Here is a 21,540-nt window from a genome sequence, read left to right as displayed (position 1 = left end):
AACTGTGCTATCACCATGAGAAGGACTTTCCCTGATGATCCCAGCAAAAGGATGAGAGACACATAAAGTAAACTCAACCACAGTGGAAACCAGCCTAGATCAGCCAACCCCTGACAAACATGCAGTCTTTCTTTCTTTCTTTCTTTCTTTCTTTCTTTCTTTCTCTCTCCCCCTCCTTTCCCCTCCCCTCCCCTCCCCCTTCCTTCCTTCCTTCCTTCAATGGAGTTTCACTCTTGTTGCCCAGGCTGGGGTGCAGTGGCGTGATCTCGGCTCACTGCAACTTCTGCCTCCCAGCTTCAAGCGATTCTCCTGCTTCAGCCTCCCGAGTAGCTGGGACTACAGGCATGCACCACCACGCCCAGCTAATTTTTGTATTTTTAGTAGAGACGTGGTTTCCCATGTTGGTCAGGCTGGTCTTGAACTCCTAACCTCAGGTGACCCACCTGCCTCAGCCTCCCAAAGTGCTGGGATTACAGGTGTGAGCCACCAATCCTGCAGATTTGTTATGAATCATAAATGATTAATGTCTAAGTGGTTGAGTTGTGGAGTGGTTTGTTATATAGCAATAGCTAACTGATACAGTGGCCCTTCAGTCTTAGTCAGCTCTGACTGCCATATCATAGGCCAGGTGGCTTAAACAACAGAAATGTAGTTTCTCAGAGTTGCAGAGGCTGGAAAGTCCAGATCAAGGTGCCAGCCAATTCAGTTATTGGCGAGAGCTGTTTTTGTGGCTGGGGGATGGCTGGCTTCTTGCTCCATGCTCATATGGCCTTTCCTCAGTGCATACATTCAGAGAAAGAGCAAACAAGCAAGATTTCTGGTGTGTCTACTTGAAAATGGGATGCTAATCCAAACGGATCAGGGCCCCATCATTATGACCTCATTTAACCTTAATTACTTTCTTAGAAGACCTATCTTCAAATATAACCCCACTAGGGGTTAGGACTTAGACATAGAAATTTTGGGAGGAAAGAAACATTTGGTCCATATTACCTCCCTTAGGATTCTTTTACTCATCTGAAAGATAAAGACAAGGGTGTATGGTTATAATACACATCCAATAAATATTTATTGAATCAAGAATATTGGACTATGTATTTCTAAGAAACATTTCAGGATGGTTTTTTTCTTTTTTTTGTTGCCATAAAGGTATCCAGAATTGATATAAGAGGGAAAAATGCCCTCCTCTATTCAAATTAAACTGTCTGCAAGTAAGGAAGGGCATAGAAATGCCTAATATTCAAATACATGCAAGTACATTTAAGATTATTGAGCAGGGAACTCAACTATTCCATTCCATTGTTCCTTCAGGTCCTAGGTCAGCACTTCACATAAAGTAGGTAATTCAATATAGTTATCGAATTAAAAGAATGACTGAGGTAATGAGTCCAATCATGGCTTGTGCCTGCCTATAGCTATCCTCAAAAAGTTCAGGGAGATGAGGCGGGATACAGTCTGAATCATGGGAAAGAATGGTCCTCTGCCTGACTAATAGGAAGTACAAAGATGAAAACAGAGAAGGTGTTGAGCTGTCCTGATGGCTCAAGGGTTGCCTTGGGGCAGTCCAACTGGCACCTCCTTCCTTTTCCTCCTTCGTGATTACTGTGACATCCCACAGCATGTTAACTGCAACTGATTCCAGACCACACTGATGTTCCCCCTTTGTTCTCCAAACCTAATTGTGCTTGTCCTCAGTATCTGCCTGATTGTTCAAATGAGAGATGAGTCATTTCTTGCTTCTTTACATCCCACTCAATGGAGCCCACAGCTCCATTTCCCCACTGAAATGACAAAATCCAATTTGACATTAATTATAGCCACTGAGCTGTCACTTGCTGGGGAGTGACCATCGGCCAGGCAGTGCTCTAGATGAGTAGTCTAAAAGATCTCATCGAATCCTCATCATAACCTTATGATGTGAGTATACTCTTTATATCATATTGATTAAATAGGGACTCAGAAAGGTTAAGTGATTTTCCCAGGGACACAGAATTGGATAAAGGGATTTGCACTTAATCTGATGGACTTTAAAAACCCTGCCCTTTCCACACTGTCAGATTATCTCCAGTCCAGATGCTTTCTTCTCTTCTTTCTCCATTGTCTCTGTTCTGTGGAATCGGGCATTCACCTCTGCCCCCATGGTAACTGCATATGTCTCTACTATAGCTCTTAGCATATGAGATGATAATTATTCACCTGCTTGACTATCACTCTGCTAGCAATGTCTTATTCTCCCCTCTGTTCTGTATTCTCAGCTCATTGTCAGATATATAGTACCTGTTCCATAAATACTTTTAGAAATTAATTAAATTCCTTCGTCTCTAATTACCAAACCTGTTATCTTTCACAGAGTAGAGGGTTACATCTGACATAAATTGTGAAGAAGAAGAGAATCTCCCCTATCAGCCCATTATTTTCTGTAAGAACAAGCCTAGTTAACCCCCCTCCCCAAAAGGGCCAGGGTTCTCTTCAGGTACTCCTGCTGTGAGACAAGAGTGGCAGAACGACTCCCATGCCCTAACAGTTGGAAGAGATCAAGCTCCCAAGGCGCCGTCTGCTTTCATGGGTTTGGCCTGCCAGGGAAGAGCTCAGCAAATCCAGCTGAAAGAGGGTGATGAAGTCAGAGTGAGTGCTGGCTGAGTGCCTGATTCCAGAGATTTACCCTCTTCCAGATGCTAGAAGCATCTTCACCCCATTTTCTTACTGCATTTTCCAGACCTTGTAGATACAATATATTCTCTTTTAAAACAAACACAGACATGACCCTGTCTTTGTCAACACGACCCCATCTTTGCACAAAATAGTGCCCTACAGCCCACTGGTTACCTGGCTGCAGAAAGCTCTGGGTGTGCAGCAGTACCATGTGGCATCAGTCCTGTGCCAACGGGCCAAGGTGGCGATGAGCCACTTTGAACCTAAGTACATCCACTATGACCTGCTAGAGAAGAACATTAACATTGTTCACAAACGATTGAACCGGTCTCTGACCCTCTCGGAGAAAATCGTGTATGGACACCTGGATGACCCCGCCAGCCAGGAAATCGAGCGGGGCAGGACGTACCTGCAGCAGTGGACAGACAGCGCGACCATGCAGGATAGATGGCCCAGATGGCCATGCTGCAGTTCATCAGCAGCAGGCTCCCAAGGTGACCATGCCATCCACCATCCACTGTGACCATCTGATTGAGGCCCAGCTCGGTCGGGCGTGAGAAAGACCTGCACCAGGCCAAGGACATCAACCACAAAGTTTGTAATTTCCTGGCAACTGGAAGTGTCAAATATGGCGTGAGCTTCTGGAAGCCTGGATCTGGAATCATTCACCAGATTATTCTGGAAAACTATGACTACCCTGGGGTTCTTCTGATTGGCACTGACTCCCACACCCCCAATGGTGGCAGCCTGGGGGGCATCTGCATTGGAGTTGGGGGTGCCAAGCTGTGGATTTCATGACTGGCATCCCCTGGGAGCTGAAGTGCCCTAAGGTGATTGGTGTGAAGCTGATGGGCTCCCTCTCTGGTTGGACCTCACCCAAAGATGTGATCCTGAAGGTGGCAGGAATCCTCACCATGAAAAGTGGCAAAGGTGCAATTGTGGAATACCATGGGCCTGGTGTAGACTCCATCTCCTGCACTGGCATGGCTACAGTCTGCAAAATGGGCTCAGAAATTGGGGCCACCACTTCCGTGTTCCGTTACAACCTCAGGATGAAGAAATACCTGAGCAAGACCTGCCAGGTAGACATTGCCAATCTAGCTGATGAATTCAAAGATCACTTGGTGCCTGACCCTGGGTGCCATTATGACCAACTAATGGAAGTTAACCTCAGTGAACTGAAGCTGCACATCAATGGGCCCTTCACCCCTGACCTGGCTCACCCTGTGGCAGAAGTGGGCAAGGTGGCAGAGAAGGAAGAATGGCCTCTGGACATCTGAGTGGGTCTGTGGGGCAGCTGCACCAATTCAAGCTATGAAGATATGGGGCACTCAGCAGCTGTGGCCAAGCAGGAACTGGGCCATGGCCTCAAGTGCAAGTCCCAGTTCACTATCACTCCATGGTCTGAGCAGATCTGTGCCTCCATTGAGTGGGATGGCTATGCACAGACCTTGAGGGATGTGGGCAGCATTGTCCTGGCCAATGCTTGTGGCCCCTGCATTGGCCAGTCGGACAGAAAGGACATCAAGAAGCGGGAGAAGAACATAATTGTCACCTTCTACAACAGGAACTTCACAGGCCATAACGACACGAACCCGAGACCCATGACTTCATCATGTACCCAGAGACTGTCACAGCCCTGGCCATTGTGGGAACCCTCAAGTTCAACCCAGAGACCAACTACCTGACAAGCAAGGATGGCAAGAAGTTCAAGCTGGAGGCTCTGGATGCAGATGAGCTTCCCCAAGCAGAGTTTGGCCCAGGGCAGGACACCTACCAGCACCCTCGCACGGGGTACCACTGACCACATCTCAGCTGCTGGCCCCTGGCTCAAGTTCTGTGGGCACTTGGACAACATCTCCAACAACTTGCTCATTGGTGCCATCAACATTGAAAACAGCAAGGCCAACTCTGCACGATGTCGTCACCCATGAGTTTGGCCTCTTCCCTGACACTGCCCACTACTACAAGAAACATGGCATCAGTTGGGCGGTGATCAGGGACGAGAACTATGGTGAGGGCTCAAGCTGGGAGCACGCTGCGCTGGAGCCTCACCACCTCAGGGGGCCAGGCCATCATCACCAAGAGCTTTGCCAGGATCCACAAGACCAACCTGAAGAAGCAGGGCCTGCTGCCCCTGACCTTCGCTGACCCAGCTGACAACAAGATTCACCTTGTGGACAAGCTGACCATTCAGAGCCTGAAGGACTTGACCCTGGCAAGCCCCTGAAGTACATCATCAAGCACCCCAGGAGATCATCCTCCTGAACCACACCTTCAACAAGATGGAGATTGAGTGGTTCAGCGCCAGCAGTGCCCTCGACAGAATGAAGGAGCTGCAGCAGTGAGGGCAGCGCCTCCCCCGCAACACCGCTCCCCCTCTTCCCCCCTCCCCGAGCTGGCGTCATGTTCAAGTTCGGCTCCACATGCACCATAAGCAGATCCAATCCATCCAGCCATGGCTTCTTATTCCAAGATGGCATAACCAAACGTGCTTCCTGCTCCCCGCTGAGCCCAGGAGTGACTGTGGTTGGGAGGCGGTGGGGAGGCGAGAGGGGGGGTTTCTTAAAATAACTTTTTAGCCCCTGCCTTCCTATTTTCAGTTTTCAGATTTTAAGCAGCTCCATGCAACTGCCATGCAATTGTATTTATTTTTGATGACAAGACTCCCATCTAAAGTTAGAAAAAAAAAAAAAAATACAGCGGCTCACACCTGTCATCCCAGCACTTTGGCAGGCGGGCGGATCACCTTAGGTCGGGAGTTCCAAACCAGCCTGGCCAACGTGGTGAAACCCCGTCTGTACTGACAATACAAAAATTAGCCGGGTGTGTGGCACGCGCTTGTAATCCCAGCTACTCAGGAGGCTGAGGCACAAGAATTGCTTGAACCCAGGAGGCGGAGGTTGCAGTGAGCCGAGAGTATGCCACTTCACTCCAGCCTGGGCAACAAGAGTGAGACTCTGTCTCAAAAAAAAAAAAAAAAAAAATCCAACACAACAAAACAAAACAAAGTAAAACAAAACTAACAACAGTGACAATAATATTAACCTTTAGTTTCCTGTAAAACTTGGTTCTTGCTATATGCCTGCACTTTCCTGCCTTCAACATCCTAGTTCGGCTTATCTTGAGTGATTCCATTCTCTCTGTCTTCCAGAATTCATGCGTGGGCACAAAAATTGCTTGTTCCAAAGAGGTAATTAAAGCAGGACGAGCCTGATTTCCTGAAGAGGGGAGAGCCAGACAACCTGGCTGTGAACTCAACCCAGCGTTCAAGTAATCCCTGAATTTGTCTGGCAGAAAGCAAACCAGCATTACCGAAGATAAGAAATTACGTGATTTTTTTTTTTTCTTGATTGCTTGCTTGCTGGCTGGCTGGCTTGCTTTTTTGTCTACGTGAGAGAAGTTACTAAAAGATTTTTATCTTGCTTTCTAAATAATCAATCTTGTCCCAGCAGAAAACAAAACAAAACAAGTCTGTGTTATGTTCTGCACTGGGATGTTTCAAAGAACAGGTCATGACTGGGAGCCTTGGGAAACTGTTGTGAGTGCAGCTGGCGTGAGGCGGTAAAGGCTGGGGTTTAGAGAAAATGAGTTTTTGTGGAGAAAGTAAAGCAAAATATCTCATGGTTTTAACCTTTGTATATTCAAACTCATTTCTGTCCTTATTCCCCAAAGTTTTAGAATCTTAGGAACACGAGTCCAATGACTTCTAAAGCCAAATATGCAAGGTTAAGCAAAGTTTGCAGGTTACCTGCACCGCCCTCCACAAAACTCTCCTCACTTCGGACAGCAGCCACAGGTTCCAGAGCTCCCAGGTCACACTCCCTTCTGACCAGCTGGCTGCAAACTCAGAGGCTCCCACTACCTCTTCAGATGTAATGTCACTAGAATACTCATAGAACTCAGGAAAGTGCTGTACTTATTATTACAATGTTACTTTAGCCAAAAGATACAAATCAAAACCAGCCAAAGGGAGAAGCATAGGGTGAGGTCTGGGAAAGTTCCCCACCTGAAGCTTCTGTCATCTCCAAAGATGTAACCTTCTCACTACAGTGTGGAAAACTGCCAACCAGGGCAGGTCACTGGAACTGAAAAAAAAAATTTTTAATGGATATGTAATAATTGTACATATTTATGGGGTGCATAGTGATGTTGTCGTACCAAAAATTCATAGTGATCAGATCAAGATGATTGGCATATCCATCATCTCAAACATTTATCATGGGGAATACTATGGAGGTTCCACAAAAAACTACAAATAGAACTACCATATGACCCAGCAATCCCACTACTGGGTATTTATTCAAAGGACAGGAAATAAGTGTATTAAAGAGACATCTGTTCCCCCATGTTTATTGCAGCTTTATTCACAACAGCCAAAGTGTCCAACCTCGATGTCCAACAATGGAGGAATGGATAAAGACAAAGGATAAAGACAATAGAATACTATCAGCCAGAACAGGCGTGGAGGCTCACGCCTGTAATCCCAGCACTTTGGGAGGCCGAGAAGGGCGGATCACAAGGTCAGGAGTTCCAGACCAGCCTGGCCAACATGGTGAAACCTCGTCTCTACTAAGAATACAAAAATTAGCCGAGCGTGGTGGTGGGCACCTCGAGTCTCAGCTACTCAGGAGGCTGAGGCAGGAGAATCGCTTGAACCCGGGAGGTGGAGGTTGCAGTGAGCTAAGATCATGCCACTGTACTCCAGCCTGGGCAACAGAACGAGACTCCATCTGGAAAAAAAAAAGAATACTCTCAGCCATAAAAAAGACTGAAATCCTGTCACTCACTGCAACATGGATGGAACTGAAGGACATTATGTTAAGAGACATAAGACAGGAACAGGACCTCTTAGCAAAAAGTATCAGATGTAGTCTGAAGGGCCCACCATGAATAACAGACACTGCTATCACTGGGGAAATTTCAAGGGCCTAGAGGTTACCTCCCAGGTACGGGGAGATAAAGGCCAACCAAATTCTTTTTCATACAATGAGGAAATGTGAACTGAGACTTGATGACCTGACGGATCTCACCATTCTACCTCTTCTCAGCCCTCATTTCTTTTGACAGAACTATCTTACCTGATTAAGGGGCTGTCAGTCCAGCATAGGGTTCTGAGTGACCAAACATCGGGGTCTCCTCTTAAATCCCCCATCTCGCTGTGTAATCTTAGAAAAGTCCCTTAATTTGTTGAGCTTGAGTGTCCCCAGTTGTAAGTGAAAGTGTTAGACTATAATCCATGAGCTACATCAAACTGATGGTTCTATGGCTAAGCCACTAAAACTCTCTGAGACTAAATTTCCTCATCTTTAAAATAAGGAGACTAGATTAGATGATTTCTCCCTGGGCTAAAAATCCATGATTTTAGTACCTTATAACCTTTGCAAAGTGTAAGGAAAAGATGCATCAGCACTATTCCACATAGCAATTCTATTTTCTAGTTTATTGTCCTCTCCTCTCCCTGAAATAAGAGAGTGACTGCCTAATGTGTTATCAGGTGCCCCTTACACAGATGGATGGCAAAGATTTTCCCCTTTGTTTCTGGGGAAATAAACAGAAAGTGGGAGACAGGAATAAATTTTAAAGGCTGGGTAAGGGACCAACCAAGAAGGCATAGCTGAAAGAATTTTTGTCCCTTAGGTAAATATTATTTTTGCATTAACTACGTGTTGCAAAAAGTAAGGAACATTATATATAGGAAAAATACCTCAATTCCAAAATGTGGACATTTTCAAATTGTTAGGCAAATGCGCTTTCCTGATGGCCGACGAACATTTTGTATTTAAAATAAAAGTAAATAAAAGCTATATGTTAATGCTGCTGCTGTCTCCCAAAGCAAAAACAAGAAATGACCCTTTGCTGGGCTCCAAATGCCCCTTAGTTCCTGTCTTTTGTCATTGATCTTGACAATAAGACTATTTAGTTACTAGTGCATCTGGCCCTCTGAATCAATAGCTCACAAATTTTTTGATCACACACTCCCAAAAAGGGTTAAAAATGCATACCCCAAATACCCCCAATACGTACATCATTCATTTTTAAATTAAGCATGCATCTTATTTTATTTAAATGTGTCTATTCAAATAGGCTTTATTACTTTGGAAATCATGGTTTATGAGAATATAACAATTTGAAGATCTGGCTCAAAATTCGGTTTATTTTGATATTTGGTTTTAATGGTCATTGTATGAACTGCATATCCTGCATTAATAACCACCATTAATGGTCACCAAAATTATAAGATTAAATAAAACAGGGGTCCAAATAGAAGAATCATGTCATTGGCCAAGCGTACTGAATCTTGATAATCATTTTTCAGTTATGCAGAAGTTTTAGTTCAAATCTTGTTAGTGTATTTTTATATTCCCCAAGGCCTATTACTTTTTCTTGCAAATAAAATAAGAGGTGCAGCATTGTTAAGTATATATATTTATTTTAATAGGCTTTATTTAGTCTTTAATTTTAATATACTTTTAATTTTTAGAGCAGTTTTAGGTTCACAGCGAAATTGAGCAGAAAGTAAAGGGAGTTCTCATGTACCTCCTTCTCCCACACCACCTCCCCCACTTATCAGCATAAGTGTAGCACAGTGGTAGATTTATTACATCACTGAACCTACATTGACACATCATCACCCAAAGTCCACAGTTTACATGAGGTCTACTCTTGGTGTCATATATTCGTAGGTTTTGCCAAGCGTATAATGACATGCATCCACCATTATTGTATCATACAGAATAGTTCCACTACTCTAAAATTCCTTTAGGCTCAGCTTATTCACCTACCCCTCTCCACAACTCCTGGTAACCACTGATCTTTTTACTGACTCCATTGTTTTGCCTTTCCCAGAATGTCATATTGTTGTGAGGTAGAAAGGGGAACTTAACTCTGGAGGTGGGCTTAGACATCGGAGCAAATTAAGGACTAGCTAAAACAGGTCTGGGCAGAAGCACCTCCCCATAACACATGCTCACCAGTGTGCCATGTCAGTTTACCATTGCCATGGCAACATCCAGAAGTTACTGCCCCCTTTCCATGGCAACAACCCATCAATCCAGAAGTTACCACCCTCATTTTATAGATTTCTGCATAATCTACCATTAATTTGCATATAATTAAAAGTGGGGTTAAATATGAGTGCAAACCTGCCTCTGAGCTGCTGCCCTGGACACCACTGCTTATGGGGTAACCCTGCTCCACAAGGAGCAGTACTTCTGCCATGTCAATAAAAGTTGTTATTTAACACCACCCGGCCCACCCTTGAATTCTTTTCTGGGTGAAGCCAAAAACCTTCCCTGGCTAAGACTTAATATTGGGGCTTGCTTGTCCTGCATCAGTTGGACTCACGCAGTATGTAACCTTTTCTGATTGATTTCTTCTACTCACATGCATTTGAGTTTCCTCCATGTCTTTTCATACAGTGTTGAATAACCATAGTTATTCATTGTATGGATATACCACAGTTTATTTATCCATTCACCTACTGATGGACATACTGGTTTATTCTAAGTCCTGGCAATTATGCATAAAGAAGGTAGAAACATCCATGTGAAGGATTTGTGTGAACTAAGTATTCAATTCATTTGCATAAGTATCAAGGAAGTATGTTGCTGGATCATATATAAAATTTTTGTAAGAAACTGCCAAACTGTCTTCCAAAGTAGCTGTACCACTTTCATTCCTACTAGCAGTGAATAAGAGTTCCTGCTGCTATCACTTCTTGGCCTTTTGGCTAAGATGAAGTGTGGAGAATTCCTGTTGCTCCACATCCTCACCAGCATTTGGTGTTCTCAGTTTCTGGATTTTTGCCATTCTAATAGGTATGCAGTGATATCTCATTTTTGTTTTAATTTGCAAGTTCCTAATGACACATGATGTTGAGCAGCTTTTCATATGCTTGTTTGCCACCTGTGTATGTTGTTTGGTGAGGTGTCCATTCATATCTTCTGTCTATTTTTAAATATTGTTGTTGGTTTTCTTATTGTTAAATTTTAAGATTTTTTTGTGTATTTTGGGTTATAGTCCTTTATCAGATATGTCTTTTGCAAATATTTTCTCCCAACTTGCTGCCCGTCTTCTAATTCTTTGTACAGTGTCTTTCATAGAGCATAAGCTTTTAATTTTAATGAAGTTTCATTTATCAGTAATTTCTTTGGTATTTTATCTAAGAAGTCATTGTCAAATCCAAGGTCATTTGCATTTCTTCTGTATTATCTAAGAGTTTTACAGTTTTGCATTTTATGCCTAGGTCCATTAGGTCCAAAATATAATCTATTTTGAGTTAATTTTTGTGTATAGTGTAAGGTCTGTGTCTAGATTTATTTTTTTGCATGTAATGTCCAGGTGCTCACCAGCATTTGTTGAAAAGACTATCTTTTCTTTATTGTATTGCTTTTGCTTTTCTGTTGAAGATCAGTTGACTATATTTGTGTAGGTCAATTTCTGAGCTCTCTGTCCCGTTCCATTGAAATAATTATCTATTATTTTGTCCATACTATGCCTTCTTGGTTGTTGTAGCTTGACAGTAAGTCTTGAAGTCAGGTAGCATAAGTCTTCTGACTTTGTTCTTCTCCATTAGTATTTTTGGCTACTCTTGGTCTTTTGCTTCTTCCTATATACTGTAGAACCAGTTTTTCAATATGCATGAATAGCTTGCTGAAATTTAATGGGATTACAATGAGTCAATAGATCAAGTTGGGAAAAACTAACATCTTGACAATTTAGAGCCTTCCTTTCCATAAACATGAAATGTCTCTCCATTCATTGAGTTTTCTATGACTTTCTTGATGAGTTCCATAGTGTTTTTCATATAGATCTGGTACATATTTTATTAGATTTATTCTTAAACGTTTTATGTTTAAGGTGCTAATGTAACTGGCATTGTGTTTTTAATTTCAAATTTCAGTTGTCCATTGCTATTATATTAGGAAAGTGATTGACTTGAACATTAACTGTATATCCTTTAAGGTAATACTTACTTGCTATAATCACTTATTCACTTTAGGAGGTTTTTTTTTCCTATGTAAACAATGATATCATCTGCAAACAAAAATAGTTTTATTTCTTCCTGTTCTATATAATAATAAAATAATGAATGTTCTTTGTAAAAGAATATATAAACGGAGCTATAAGGTAAAAAGTAAATGTTTTCCTCCCATTTCATATCTCACAAGTAACAACAATGAATGTTTTAACTGCCTCTTCTTTTAGGCATTTTATATATATATAGGCTTACATATGGGTATGTATTTTAAAATTTTACATAGAATCTGATCTTATTATATTTGTAGTCTACAACTTGTATTTCCCCCTATTTATTCATATTAGGCTACAGATGTCTACATCACTAGTTTTCTAGCTACATAGAAATCCTTTGTGTGGCTATACCACAAGATACTTAACTAGTATCCTATTGGTAGACACTTGATTGTTTCCAGTTTTTCAATGTTGCAAACAATACTACAGTGAATATCTGTGTTCATGTATTGTGTGCCCTTATGCAATAATATTTATAGTATAAAATGCCTGGGAGAGGCCAGGCACAGTGGCTCATGCCTGTAATCCCAGCATCTTGGGAGGCCAAGGTGGGTGGATCACAAGGTCAAGAGTTCAAGACCAGCCTGGCCAATAAGGTGAGGCTGAGGCAGAAGAATCGCTTAAACCCAGGAGGCAGAGGTTGGAGTGAGCCAAGATTGCGCCACTACACTCCAGCCTGGGTGACAGACTGAGATTCTGCCTAAAAAACAAAAAACAAAAACAAACAAACAAAAATTCCTGTGAGAAGAACTGCTAGGCATAAAAAAGCCATATTTAAACTTTGATTGAAATTTCCGATTTCAGCTTTGACATGTAAAGCGCTTGGAAATCATTTGTCTTGTTCTTCAATAAAAAGCTGGAAAAATTAAAAATTAATAACTTTTCTTGGGCTTATCAGAGAACTAATATGACAGGGCAAATCACTACCCCAAAATTAGTGGTGACAGGCACAGTCCAGAGAGACACAGCCCAGATGGAAGCTGTGAGTGCCATAAACAGGAACACTCAAGAGGAAGTTCTGATGAATTTCTGGAAGCCAAATATGGGATAATGTGAAAACAAAAACTTCCTGAAGACTGTGGTCTTGATGGGGTAGTCTCCATGCTTTTGTGGACTTTAACTACATGAAGTCTACTGGGACCACAGTATTTCTTTTTGAGACGGAGTTTCGCTCTTGTTACCTAGAGTGGAGTGCGATGGCCCGATCTTGGCTCACCGCAATCTCCACCTCCCGGGTTCAAGCAATTTTCCTGCCTCAGCCTCCCCAGTAGCTGGGATTCCAGGCATGTGCCGCCATGCCTGGCTAATTTTGTATTTTTAGTAGAGATGGGGTTTCTCCATGTTGGTCAGGCTGGTCTTGAACCCCCAACCTCAGGTGATCCACCCGCCTTGGCCTCCCAAAGTGCTGGGATTACAGGCATGAGCCACCACACCCAGCCCAGACCACAGTGTTTCTTGCAGGGGGAAGAAAAGATACTCGATGTGAAATACAGTCAGATATTCTTCCCTAAAAAGGACCTAATTTCCCAGGGTAAGTCTTTGCCAGAGCGTTATCCTAGATAGGGAAGGACACTCTTCCTACTGCAGCTCCATCTAGTCCTCCTTTCTCCTCTAAGGGGAAAATGTATATTATAAAGAGGATTCAGGCCTCCAGTAAAGAGTGGGAACACTGTAGTTGGGGAGTGGAGTAGGGGGAAAGGGAAATGTTATACAATTGGAGAAACAGGTGTGAAGATCACAGCCCGGAAACACCAGCCCACTAAAAGACTGATCTAAATTGGAAGACCGTAGAATTCATTCCTCTCCAACACCTTAACACCACCACCACAGGATTTCAATAAAATAACAGTACATTATACCTAAAAGAGACAGGAGACATAGGATCTCTCTGAGTAGGAGTGCTTAGGGGAATTTCAAAATAAAGAGGAAAGACAAAAACAAGGACAGAGGAATGTAAAGCCTCTGACACCCGTAACTGAGCAATTTTTAAATGAAGTCCATTTTTAGCCAGATGTATACACATCTTTACACTAGAGAACTATTTACCTCTAATTCTTATTACCTGATAGATACAAAATGTCTTGGTTTCAATAAAAAATTATAAGGCAGCCAGGTGCAGTGGCTCACACTTGTAATCACAGCACTTTGGGAGGCTGAGGCAGGCAGATCACCTGAGGTCAGGAGTTCAAGACCAGCCTGGCTAACATGGTGAAACCCTATCTCTACTAAAAATACAAAAGTAGCCAGGCGTGGTGGCGCATGCCTGTAATCCCAGCTGCTCAGGAGGCTGAGGCAGGAGAATCACTCAATCCTGGGAGGTGGAGGTTGCAGTGAGCTAAGATCGTGCCATTGCACTTCAGCCTGGATGACGGAGCAAGACTCCGTTTCAAACAAACAAACAAACAAACTATATATAATATATATATATATGTATATACAGACACACACATACATATATATGTGTGGGTGTATATGTATGTGTATATATGTGTGTGTATATATATATGCGTATATATATATGTGTGTGTCATGCCAGAAAACAAGAAAAGCTACCCAGTCTGAAAATACCAAGCATTCATCAGAACTTGATTGATTCATGATAGAGATGCAGGAATCATCAGACTGAACATTTAAAATAACTATGATTGATATGTTAAGGGCTCTAACGGAAAAAGTAGGCAACAAGAAACAACAGAAGGTGATATAAGCAGAGAGATGGAAATTCTAAGTAAAGATCAAAATAAAATGCTGGAAACCAGAAACATTGTAACAGAAATGAAAGATGTCTTTGAATACCTCCTTAGTAGAGTAGACATGGACATGGAAAATGTTAGTGAGCTTGAACATGGGTCAATAAAAACTTGCCACACTGAAATGCAAATGGGAAGATAATGAAGAAAACAAAGCAGAACATGACATTTGAGAATTGTGGGAGGGTTTCAAAAAGTATAATGAATGCATACACCAAAAGGGAACAGAGAATGGAACAGAATAAATATTTGAAGTAATAACGGCTGAGAATTTTCCAGAATTAATGACAGACACCAAATTACAGATTATAGATCCAGGAAGTTTAGAGAACTCCAAGCAGAAAATACACACACACACACACACGGATATATAAACTACTGTGGTCTTGATGGGGTAGTCCTCACACTTTTGTGGACTTTAACTACGTGAAGTCTGCTAGGACCACGGTGTTTCTTGCAGGGGGAAGAAAAGATAATCACTGTGAAATGCAGTCAGATCTTTTTCCCTAGATTCTTCCATATATAAAATATATATTATATCATATATTAATATAAATATATAAATATATATCATATATTAATATAAATATATATCATATATTGATATAAAATATAAATATATATCATATATTGATATAAATATATAAATATATATTATATCATATATTGATATAAATATATAAATATATATATCATATATTAATATAAATATATAAATATATATATCATATATTAATATAAATATATAAATATATATCATATATTAATATAAATATATAAATATATATCATATATTAATATAAATATATAAATATATATCATATATTAATATAAATATCTATTATATCATATATTAATATAAATATCTATTATATCATATATTAATATAAATATATAAAATATATATGAAATATTTGTTAAATATTTTATATATTAACATAAACATATAATATATATTTTATATATTAATATAAATACATAATATAAAAACATATTAAATATGAATATAAATATCTATTAATATTAATATATAACATATATTTTATATATGATATGATATATTTATATTAATATATAATATATAAATATAAAAATATATATATTTATATATTATACAATATAAATATATAATATATAAAATATATATTTTTATATATTATATATCATATATTTAAATATATGATATATAATATATTATATATTATATACATTGTATATATTATATATAAAATATATATATAATATATATAAAATATATATGTATAGAATATATATATAAATATATATTTTAAATTTCTTGAGATGTGTTCTATGACCTAGAATGTGGTCTATCTTGGTGAAAGTTCCATGTGAAATAAAAAAGAATGTGCACTCAGCTGCTTTGGAGTGGAGTATCCTATAAATTTCAATTAAATTAAATTGATTGATAATGTTATTCAATTATACCTTGTAGGGTCCCCCAGTTTCCTCCCTCTCCTTACTTTTTTTTCTGTGTCGTGACCTAGAAACAACAGTCCTTGACTGCTGTGTTGACCTGGCCAGCTGCATGTTTTCCCTTGCAGGTTAGAACCCAAGCAGGGGGCCAGGCGCTGGTAGCTCACACCTGTAATCCCAGCACTTTGGGATGCCGAAGCTGGTGAATCGCTTGAGCCCAGGAGTTCGAGTCCAACAACATGGTGAAACCTTGTCTCCACAAAAAATACAAAAATTAGCTGTGCGTCGTGGTCTGCACCTGTACTCCTAGCTAGTCGGGAGGCTAAGGTGGGTGGATCGCTTAAGCCCAGGGGGTCTAGGCTGCAGTGAGCAGGGATTGCGCTACTGCACTCTAGCCTGGGTGACAGAGGGAGACTCTGTCTCAAAATAACAAAAGAACCCAAGATGGGGTTTTGAACGTTCACAGGCACTGATAAACTTAAGTTGTTGCCTGAAACATGGAAATATAAAAAATGTTGCTAAACATGTAGAAACTAGACCTGGCCCTTAGCCAAATTCTTTAAACCCACCCATAAATTCCATAATCTGACCCTCTCACTGCAGAGACACCTCAGTGGAACATCTGTATTCTTGCTGTCCATCCAAAGGACATATTGCAGTCTCCACTCCATGTAGGTCCCCTTACTATATGGTGTAGACTGATCATCACCCTGGCGTTTAGTGCTTCTTTCTCTGAGATCTCAACTGGCCCCATCTCAGGATGGTTTGGGTTCTTGTGGCAGTCTCTTGCAAGAACTCCGCTGCTGCTGCTTTTGGGTAACTCCAGCTATTGGGGTGGGCTGACAGAACATTTCATGGGTTTTATGCCTGCTTGGTCTGTTGGTCTATTAATTCCTGATGGAGAGGTGCTGAAGTCTCTAGTATAATAGCAGATTTGTCTATGTTTCTTTCAACTCTGTTAGATTTTGCTTCATATATTTTGATGCTCTATTGGTAGGTCAGTACACATTTAGGGTGGTTATATATTCTTGGGGAATTGACTCCTTTATCATTATGTAATACCTCTCTTTATCGATGATAATCTTCCTTGTCTGAAGTCAGCTTTGTCCAAAATTAATCTAACTGATCCAACTTTTTAAAATTAGTGTTGACATTCTGTATCTTTCTTTATCCCTCTACTTTTCATCAAGCTGACTCATTATATTTAAAGTGGATTGCTTGTAGACAAAATGTAGTTAGGTCTTACATGCCATATAATACTATGCCAGGCACAGTATATATATGTTTTTTTTCTATCCTCTCTGACAATCTTTGTCTCCTATATGGTATATTTAGGCCATTAGTATTAAAAGTACTTATGTATGTGTTTGGATTAATATCTGTTATATCTACAGCTCTTGTTTGTTGCATTTTTCTTCTTTCTTTCTCCCCTTTTTCTACCTTCTCTGGTTTTAATATATATATATTAATATATATTATATATAATAATATATATAATGTTATACATTCTATAATATATAATATATTATACATTATATATAAAATATATATTATACATTATATATAATATATATTATACATTATATATAATATATAATACATTATAATATATATTATACATTATATATAATATATAATACATTATAATATATATTATACATTATATAATATATATTATATATTATATATTATACATTATAGTATATAATGTACAATATATAATATATAATATATAATATGTAATGTACAATATATACTATAATATATTATATATTCATATATTATAATACATATACTATAATATATAATATATATTCATATATTATAATATATTATATATACTATAATATATATCATAATATATAATATATATTATATATTATGATATATTATATATTATAGTATATATTATTATATATATATTATATATTATAGTATATATTATAGTATATATTATAATATATAATATATTGTACATTATATATTATATATTATATTATATATTGTACATTATATATTATATATTAGTATATATTATATACTAATATATAATATAATATATACTATAATATATAATATAATATATACTATAATATATAATATAATATATACTATAATATATAATATATATTCATATATTATAATATATATACCATAATATATAATATATATTATATATTATAATATATTATATATTATAATACATAATATATATTATATATTATGGTATATATATTATAATATATTATATATTATAATACATAATATATATTATATATTATGGTATATATATTATAATATATAATATATATTATATATTATAGTATATATTATATTATAATATATATTATATATTATAATATATAATATATGAATATATATTATATATTATAATATATATTATAATATATGAATATATATTATATATTATAGTATATATTATATAATATATAATATATTATATTATATATTGTACATTATATATTATATATATTATATATTGTACATTATATATTATATATTATAATATATAATATATATTATATAATGTATAATATATTTATAATGTATTATATATTATATATAATGTATAATATATTTATAATGTATTATATATTATATATAATGTATAATATATATTATAATGTATTATATATTATATATAATGTATAATATATATTATATATAATGTATAATATATATTTTATATATAATGTATAATATATTATATATTATAGAATGTATAACATTATATATATTATTATATATAATATATATTAATATATATATATTAAAACCAGAGAAGGTAGAAAAAGGGGAGAAAGAAAGAAGAAAAATGCGACAAACAAGAGCTGTAGATATAACAGATATTAATCCAAACACATACATAAGTACTTTTAATACTAATGGCCTAAATATACCATATAGGAGACAAAGATTGTCAGAGAGGATAGAAAAAAAACATATATATACTGTGCCTGGCATAGTATTATATGGCATGTAAGACCTAACTACATTTTGTCTACAAGCAATCCACTTTAAATATAATGAGTCAGCTTGATGAAAAGTAGAGGGATAAAGAAAGATACAGAATGTCAACACTAATTTTAAAAAGTTGGATCAGTTAGATTAATTTTGGACAAAGCTGACTTCAGACAAGGAAGATTATCATCGATAAAGAGAGGTATTACATAATGATAAAGGAGTCAATTCCCCAAGAATATATAACCACCCTAAATGTGTACTGACCTACCAATAGAGCATCAAAATATATGAAGCAAAATCTAACAGAGTTGAAAGAAACATAGACAAATCTGCTATTATACTAGAGACTTCAGCACCTCTCCATCAGGAATTAATAGACCAACAGACCAAGCAGGCATAAAACCCATGAAATGTTCTGTCAGCCCACCCCAATAGCTGGAGTTACCCAAAAGCAGCAGCAGCGGAGTTCTTGCAAGAGACTGCCACAAGAACCCAAACCATCCTGAGATGGGGCCAGTTGAGACCTCAGAGAAAGAAGCACTAAACGCCAGGGTGATGATCAGTCTACACCATATAGTAAGGGGACCTACATGGAGTGGAGACTGCAATATGTCCTTTGGATGGACAGCAAGAATACAGATGTTCCACTGAGGTGTCTCTGCAGTGAGAGGGTCAGATTATGGAATTTATGGGTGGGTTTAAAGAATTTGGCTAAGGGCCAGGTCTAGTTTCTACATGTTTAGCAACATTTTTTATATTTCCATGTTTCAGGCAACAACTTAAGTTTATCAGTGCCTGTGAACGTTCAAAACCCCATCTTGGGTTCTTTTGTTATTTTGAGACAGAGTCTCCCTCTGTCACCCAGGCTAGAGTGCAGTAGTGCAATCCCTGCTCACTGCAGCCTAGACCCCCTGGGCTTAAGCGATCCACCCACCTTAGCCTCCCGACTAGCTAGGAGTACAGGTGCAGACCACGACGCACAGCTAATTTTTGTATTTTTTGTGGAGACAAGGTTTCACCATGTTGTTGGACTCGAACTCCTGGGCTCAAGCGATTCACCAGCTTCGGCATCCCAAAGTGCTGGGATTACAGGTGTGAGCTACCAGCGCCTGGCCCCCTGCTTGGGTTCTAACCTGCAAGGGAAAACATGCAGCTGGCCAGGTCAACACAGCAGTCAAGGACTGTTGTTTCTAGGTCACGACACAGAAAAAAAAGTAAGGAGAGGGAGGAAACTGGGGGACCCTACAAGGTATAATTGAATAACATTATCAATCAATTTAATTTAATTGAAATTTATAGGATACTCCACTCCAAAGCAGCTGAGTGCACATTCTTTTTTATTTCACATGGAACTTTCACCAAGATAGACCACATTCTAGGTCATAGAACACATCTCAAGAAATTTAAAAGCATAGAAAGTATGCCACATATGTTCTTACACCGCAATGGAATTAAACTAGAAATTAAACTAGAAAATCTCCAAGTATTTGGATTTTACACAACATACTTCTAAATAACTGATGAGTTAAAAAAGGAAGTCTCAAAGTAAATTTTAAACATTTTTAACTGAATCAAAATTAAAATGCAACTGATAAAAATTTGTGGGATGCCTCAAAAGCAGTTCTTGGAGGGACATTTATAGCACTACACGCATTTATTAGAAGAAAATCAGAAACTAATATAATAATTTCCAACTTGGAAAACAAGAGAAAGAAGACCAACAGCCTAAAGCAAGCAGAAAAAAAAGTAGAGCAAAAATCAATGTCATCGAAAATAGGAAAATAATAGAGAAACTCAACAAAACCCAATATTTGTTTTTCATTTAAAAATCAGTAACACAAAGGCCAGATGCAGTGGCTCACACTTGGAATCCCAACACTTTGGGAGGCCAAGGCTGGAGGATCACTTGAAGCCAGGAGTTCAAGACCAGTCTAGGCAACATAGTGAGATCTCATCTCTATCAATAATTAAAAAAAAAATTAGCTGGGCATGATGGCATATACCTATAGTCCCAGCTACTCAGGAGGCCGAGGTGGAAGACTGGTTTAGCCCAGGAGTTTGAAGCTGAAGTGGGTTATAATCACACCACTGCACTCCAACCTGGGTGACAGAGGGAGAACCTATCTCTAAAAAGAATAATAAAATTAAAAAAAAAAATCTTTAAGGAATTTCCATACTGTTTTCTATGGTGGTTGTACTAGTTTACATTCTCACCGACAGTATAAAAGTGTTCCCTTTTCACCACATTTGTGCCAACATCTGTTATTTGATTTTTAAATTATAGGCATTCTTGCAGGAGCAAGGTGGTATCACATTGTGGTTTTGGTTTGCATTTCCCTGATAATTAGTGAAGTTGAACATTTTTTTTCATATGTTTCTTGGCCATTTGTATATCTTCTTTTGAGAACTGTCTATTTACTTAGCTCACTTTTTGATGGGATTTTTTTTTCTTGCTGATTTGTTTAAGTTCCTTATAGATTCTGGATATTAGTCCTTTGTTGGATGCATAGTTTGCAAATATTTTCTCCCACTCTGTGGGTTGTGTTTCCTCTGCTGATTATTTCTCTCACTGTGCAGAAGCTTTTAGTTTAATTAAGTCCCATCTATTTATCTTTGTTTTTGTTCTATTTGCTTTTGGGTTCTTGGTCATGAACTCTTCACCTAGGCCAATGTCTAGAAGAGT

At 38.1% G+C, this 21,540-nt stretch overlaps 1 pseudogene; it reads left to right on the top strand.

Annotated features, from left to right (window-relative positions):
* Positions 1–2,850: 2,850 nt before the first annotated feature.
* On the top strand, positions 2,851–5,089 carry LOC100446070 (aconitate hydratase, mitochondrial-like; annotated as a pseudogene).
* Positions 5,090–21,540: the final 16,451 nt, after the last annotated feature.

This window comes from Pongo abelii, chromosome 23, assembly GCF_028885655.2.
Source record: "Pongo abelii isolate AG06213 chromosome 23, NHGRI_mPonAbe1-v2.0_pri, whole genome shotgun sequence".
Lineage (NCBI taxonomy): Eukaryota > Metazoa > Chordata > Mammalia > Primates > Hominidae > Pongo > Pongo abelii.
Note: the sequence above shows the minus strand (reverse complement) of the source record. Positions and strands in the feature narration are given on the sequence as shown.